We start from the raw sequence: 6,827 nt of genomic DNA on the forward strand, positions 1-6,827 counted from the left end.
CGAAGCCAGAGAGGCATTTTTTGGTAGAGGGGTGAAGAGATAGAGAGGAGAGTAATAAACGAGTGTGACAGTGGGGGGAGGGGAGAGAAACAGAGAGAGAGAGAGGAGAGAGAGAAGAGAGAGAGAGAGAGAGATAGAGAGAGAGAGATAAGAGAGAGAGAGATAGATAGCGAGAGAGAGAGAGAGGATAGAGAGAGAGAGAGAGAGAGAGAGAGAGAGAGAGAGAGAGAGAGAAGAGAGAGAAGGGAGAGAGAGGAGGCATGAGAGAGAGCGAGAGAGAGAGAGAGAGAGAGCGCAGGAGACTGCAGCGTCCTTGTTGCTATGCTATGCTGTAGAAGGCCAAGTCCAGGTCGACCCTGTTGCCATGGCGATCTAGGTCAAACCCTGAGGGCTTTGCCCGTTGGCTCCCACCGGAACGCGATACTGCAGACCAGGTCGGCGGCACACAGCTTCCTAGATGGTGTGCAGCATTATCAGAACCTCGCACAGCATAAACATGTTTTTTACTTATGTCCATCCAGTGTTAACGGGTCATTAGCACCTGGAGGTGGGTGTGTCTGTTTTGGGGGACCTATGTATGTGTGGTTTACTCCGTTTGTGCCATAATTTACCGTTCGACATTGTTGTTCCACCCGTCGGCTTCATAGTATTTTATAACTTGCCACTGACTGCTTTCAGATCGATGTGAGCAACAGTTCGTTCCTGTTGAACATCTTCCGCATGCTTAAGTACAAGGCACAACGGAACCTGAGCAAGCTACGGAAGCCGGTGACAAAGAACAAGTGGTCTACCGAGCCGCCAGTGGTGGTTGTCAACGCCTTCTATAACCCTAACAAAAACGACATTGGTGAGTCGATATTTCTCATATGAGTGCAACGTTGGAAACCATGCGTATGGCTATATATTGTGTGTATGTGTGTGTGTGTGTGTGTGTGTGTGTGTGTGTGTGTGTGTGTGTGTGTGTGTGTGGTGTGTGTGTGTGTGTGTGTGTGTGTGTGTGTGTGTGTGTGTGTGTGTGTGTGTGTGTGTGTGTGTGTGTGTGTGTGGTGTGTGTGTGTGTGTGTGTGTGTGTGTGTGTGTGTGTGTGTGTGTGTGTGTGTGTGTGTGTGTGCGCGCGCGTGCGTATGCATGTGCGTATGTGTGTGCATGCATGCGTGCGTCCGTGTGTCCGTGCATACATGTGTATACGTGTGTGCAGTACTCTCAAGGCTTTATCGTCTCCGCATCGTATGACATCAGCGATCAGGATAAAGTGACAGACTGTCTGATGTATTGACTTTCGAACATCATATCAGTGTATTTGTCATCATAATAGCGCCATAATTATGCATTATCAGCTACAAGGCATGCATGGTGAACTCTTAGTTAGTAACAACAAATGATGCAAGCATAATGATAATATCACTTTTTCCCTTTTGTACACCACATAACCGCTCGCTTCTCGAGTCCTCAACTCTTGTGATTTCGCTGCTCGGCTCGAGCAGTCGTGTTTCCATGTCTCCTCACTGGACAGTGCCGCACTGCCTGCGTGATCCGCGTGCAGTGGCGCCGCCCTGCCTCCCGACGCCTGACCTGGCAATGGCGCTTTGTTCCAGTCTTCCCCGCTGGTATCCTACAGCCGCTATTCTACAGCCAGTATTTCCCGAAGTCACTCAACTACGGTGGAATCGGCGTCGTCATAGGACACGAGATCACACATGGTTTTGACGACAAAGGTATCCACCTCGGTCCGTTTGGTTGCTTACCTCACTTCGCTGGAGCTAAGCTGGAATATGCTAGGCTGAGCTAAACTGAGCTGAGATGAGCTGATCTGTGATGACGTGAGCTGAGCAAAGCTAAAATAGGCAGATCCGAACTGAACTAAGTAGGAAGACCAAATGTACCGACAGGTACATTTAGTCCTTTAGTCCAGGACCTTGATCTATCAGTAACTGCGTTACTTAACACGCGCTCGAGTGGGGCGGGTCAAATTGTCTCCCCAAAGGTTTTTCCAAAATGGTTTCCGAACGGCGCGGCGTAGTCGCGCCAAATTTTGCGTAGCTGTAGACAATTTAATAGCGGATCGTTCGGCATAACCAATTTAGATGCGCCTTGTAAGTTCGCTGAGCTATGGCAGGTCAAAGTCAGGCCATGGTTTCAGCGAAGACAATGTCTAGGGAATCGTTCATTCTGATACAACAACGGAGTGTTTGACGAAGCCATACATCTCTGAGATGCTTTCTTAGGCACCACAAATATTGAATGAGCAAATTGCATTGACCAAAGGTCAGGTATGAAGGTCAGACCAAGGTCAAAAGCAACCTGATTTATTACTCTAGGACTTGCTGTATGGGATAGTTTCTGGTGCGTATTTCAATTTATTGACGACAGGAACCGCATTATATATCTTCCATTGACTTCTTGGAGGTCATAACAGGTCATTTATCTAAGATGACCCGGGTCGACATTTTGTTTTAGGAACCTACTGCCTAGCGTAATTTTTGTCGCTTATTCAAATGCAAAACTGAGAGCAGTCTTGTACGATTTTGGTCACCATGACCTTCAAAAGGTCAAACAAGGTCACTAACCTCCAATGGGCTTGTGATCCTTTTCTTAGATACAGTGTTCTATGTTCTGGGGGCACTTCGGAGACCAATCTGGAATTTTACCTTGTTTGACCTTATTTGACCTGAAGATCATGATCTAGGGAGCTGAAACGTAAGTTCAAATACAGGTCAAGACACCCTGTAAATTTGGTGACTCTAGCTTTCTAAGTTCCCGAGATCTTAGTGGGGTCAAATTGACCGCCCCCACTCGAGCGAAGGGTATCTAGCCGGCCACCCGGGCGCGTGTTAAACTACCTGTTCAATGAACTGCGTTACTTGGGCGGACAACCCCGATGAGTGTTACATGTAGTGTGCTTTTACACAGCTGGCACGACCATTTGTATGCAGTGCACGCACAGAGTGGCTCTCTTCTGACAACCACTTCTTAGGAGTGTTTCCTCACACGGGCCATTTTGTGGAGTGATCTCCACCGGAGGACTTTCTGAAAGGATGTTTGCTCTCCGCTGGTGAGCTCGCGCTCTCGGGACCCTCTTCTGCGGTGAAGGAGACGCCCTCGGCCGTCGCTGCCCGTAGGACGACAGTTCGACAAGAACGGCAATTTGAAGCAGTGGTGGGACAACGCGACCATTCAGGCGTTCCAGAAGCAGACTGAGTGCATAGTGAAGCAGTACTCATCGTACCGGCTGGAGCAGATCGGCCGCCACGTCAACGGCAAGATGACCCGCGGAGAGAACATCGCCGACAACGGCGGCCTCAAGCAGGCCTTCAGGGTGGGTCATGTGTGACAGTGGCGGGCTCAAGCAAGCCTTCAGGGTGGGTCACGTGTGACAGCGGCGGCCTCAAGCAGGCCTTCAGAGTGGGTCATGTGTGACAGCGGCGGCCTCAAGCAAGCCTTGGGGGTGGGTCGCGTGTGATAGCGACCGCCTCAAGCAGGCCATGGGGCTGGGTCACGTGTGACAGCGACGGCCTCAAGCAGGCCTTGGGGGTAGGTCACGTGTGACATTGGCGGTCTCAAGCAGGCTTAGAGGGTGGGTCTCGAGGGCCCACATGATTGATTCACAGCATATGGTGATCACGAGTGATGCAGGTAGGCAAACGAGAAGTCATGATATTTCTCTGATGATGTTTTAAGTGGTATCTCGTTTTTAAATGAAGAGCTGCAAATTTGTGTTTCAGTCACTGAATAATGTTTGTTGGTCTTTCCGGGATATTTGTTGTCGGGTAGTGACCATGTTAAGCTTACAAAATTAATTCACTGATGGCTACATCAACTATGTTCACGTGGCCGTAGTTTGGAATTATCGGCAAACTTCATGCTCTTGATTGCCAAAAATGCCAGGAACATCTATGACTTCATACAACGTTCGGATGGGGTGCCAGGAACGTCTTGATTTCAAACAACTTTCAGATAGGGGTTGTTTGTATCGAACCCGAGTTAACAAACAGGCTTTACATACCTCTATCTGTTCTGCATTTGATTACCTGTATCCGACATCGAACTAAAAAAGTACGAATTTTGCTTCTCGAAACACATAGTCTTCATTTTTCGACCATCCAAGAACGTTGCCCATATTCAGAACTCACATCGATAAAACATGGTCTCAAAGAGCTTTTTACCGATGTCTTTTTCTCACCGTTACTGCAACAAAACCATGTCGGACGCGTATGTCGGATCGTTGCTCCAGTCGGCAGGATACATGACGGTCCTGATGACTAGTGTTCCCTCAGCGACCTGCCGAGCCGGGCCGGCCATCCGTTCTGATCACCGCGGTGGAACAGAGGCCATTAGCTGTTGTTCTGAGCTGGCGCCATTTGTTATAGCTGTCCGCTCTCGTGGCAGGCAGCCACTGAAGGGCTATTTTGGGACCGTTCATAATGTACCCGGACATAGCGCTAATGTGCAAAGGTCAGTGGACCCGCAAAAATGTGCTGCAAGCCACGGCTCATTTGCCACACGCAGTAGATAATTATGACCAGCTTTGTGGGCACCAATAATTCCATGAAGAACGCTAATGAGGTGGTTATGACAAGGGCAGCAATCAGTGCAGTTTCCGATGTCAAAACACCAACGCTGATCTTTCTGGGCAAATGAGCGCTGCTTAAACATATCCGACGTGTTGTTAACCAGTGGTTTGCCTGCAAGCGTGCTGAGTTGTTAATGACCACCAGTCGTGCCGGAGGTCAGCAAGCTTATTCATAGAGTGCTGAAGCTTGTAAGGTCCCCGTCAGCAGTCAGTAACGCTTCACTTCCATATGTGTTATTCGACTTTAGGCTGCATTCGTAAATTTGTTATCGCCAGACATGGTTGAGCTGCGTCGGTACGGTCAGCTTGCTGGCAGGCGCGCCCCCCCCCCCCCCCCCCCCCGCTTCCCCCTGCCCCGACAGAGTGGTCCCGCCCTGACGCTCTGCTCCTGTTTCTGCCCCCCCCCCCCCCCGTAGGCGTACCGCAAGTGGGTGACGAGGAACGGCGAGGAGGACCTGCTGCCTGGCATTGATCTGACGCACGACCAACTCTTCTTCCTCAACTACGCGCAAATTTGGTGCGGCTCGATGCGACCCGAGGACGCCGAGACAAAGATCATGTCGTCGGTGCACGCGCCCGGCCCCATCCGTATCCTGGGGCCGCTCTCCAACTCGGAAGACTTCGCTCGCTCCTACCGCTGCCCGGTCGGCAGCCGCATGAACCCCAGCCACAAGTGCACCGTGTGGTGAGAGGCGCGGCGGCCGGGCGGTCTCGCCGCCGGCGCGCGGGACTCCCACGGGAGCTTGGTGACTCCTGAAGGAGCGCGGTGATGCCTGCTGGAGCGTGGTTCCTCCTGCTGAAAGTGGCGACTCCTGTTGGAGTGCGGTTACTCCTACTGAACTACGTTGTCTCCCATGGCATGTGTTGACTACTAGAGAGTTTTGATCCCGATTTCAGTGATTCGATCCTTGCTGGAATGCGTTGACACATGCAGGAGTGCTTTGACTCCCCTTGGAGCACGGTGCCGTCTGCCGGAGCTCGGTAGCGACTTGTGGGGCCGGGTGACACCTGCCGGGGCGCAATGAGCTCAGCTGGAGCTCAGTCACTTCTGTTGGAAAGCTGCTGCAGGTTTCGTGATGTCATTTGTGAAGGTTGGCTAAAACTCTGCCGCGCTTCGTTTCTGTCAAGATCTGCCTGATCCGTACGGAACACAACTGCTGAGCGCGCAGTGAGCCAGTGGTCCGAGGTCGCGTAGCTGCTGAGCGCACAGTGGACCAGTCGCGCCAGGTCGCGCAGCTGCTGAGCGCACAGTGAGCCAGTCGCGCCAGGTCGGGCCGAAGCTTAACGCTCAGTGGGCCAGTTATGGGAGTCGGACAGCTGCTGGGCGCACAGTGAACCAGTCGCGTCGGGCGCCGGGTCGAACAGCTGCAGAGCGCACGTGAAGCAGCCGTGCCGGTTCAGGTGGCTGCTGAGCGCACAGTGGACCAGTCGTGCCGGCCGGGCCGGTGCTGAGCGCACAGTGGGCCTGTCGGCCTGCGATGGCCGGCTTCAGTGCAGATGGTGCCTCGTCTTCTGTGTTCCTCGGCCGCCACCCGCAGTCACAAGCTGTGACGGGCAACGCACGCCGGTTCGAAGGGAGCCACGCCGAGTTCAAAACTATGGGACAATCGTGCGCATGGGGCCTTGTGTGTGTAACTGTACAGACGTGCGGGAGTGAGAGGCGGGTCGGAATTACTTTGGCAGTTGGTACGTCGATGTTCCGAACCATAAGGTTTATTTTTCTAGGATAACGCTGAAGGATTGACAGGGCATACTCGAGCAGCCTTGGATCATGCCAAACCAAAACATGTTCAGTGAGATTGGCCATCTGTTGCAGTGCATTTTTATTTTGTCGTCCTGTTCAAAGTCCGCATGACTTGATGTGCAACTTCACAGCAGTATGTATTGGTAATTGTTTTATCCGTAAACTGCATCTTACAAGCAACGAAAGGTAGCAATGCGTGCTAGATTACCGCATCCACTCGCAAGTGCAAGGGTACAATGTGTGTATTAATGTTTGGATTGCCATAATTATTGCAGGACGTGAGTAACCATGTATGTTGATGTTTTGTGTATACTAGCTTTCATGGTTACCTGGTTTGAAGATAAATTACAGAAAGCTGTTCAACCTCGCCTCCAAGTCTGACCATACAATTGCCATCATGCGGTTGAAAGGTGTGTTTTAACATACTTTTTGATGTTTCGCAACGTCATCATCACTGAGCTGTTTAAATAAATTTACCTTTACAGTAGGACAGTGAGAGGTCTCAGGAACGGT

General features: G+C 51.4%; 1 pseudogene; it reads left to right on the plus strand.

Annotated features, from left to right (window-relative positions):
• The window catches only part of LOC119110081 (neprilysin-1-like), a 23,303-nt pseudogene extending 16,738 nt beyond the window's left edge, over positions 1 to 6,565 (plus strand).
• Positions 6,566 to 6,827: the final 262 nt, after the last annotated feature.

Source organism: Pollicipes pollicipes, unplaced genomic scaffold, assembly GCF_011947565.3.
Source record: "Pollicipes pollicipes isolate AB1234 unplaced genomic scaffold, Ppol_2.1 Scaffold_7231;HRSCAF=8579_pilon_pilon_pilon, whole genome shotgun sequence".
In the NCBI taxonomy this organism is placed as follows: Eukaryota; Metazoa; Arthropoda; class Thecostraca; order Pollicipedomorpha; family Pollicipedidae; genus Pollicipes; species Pollicipes pollicipes.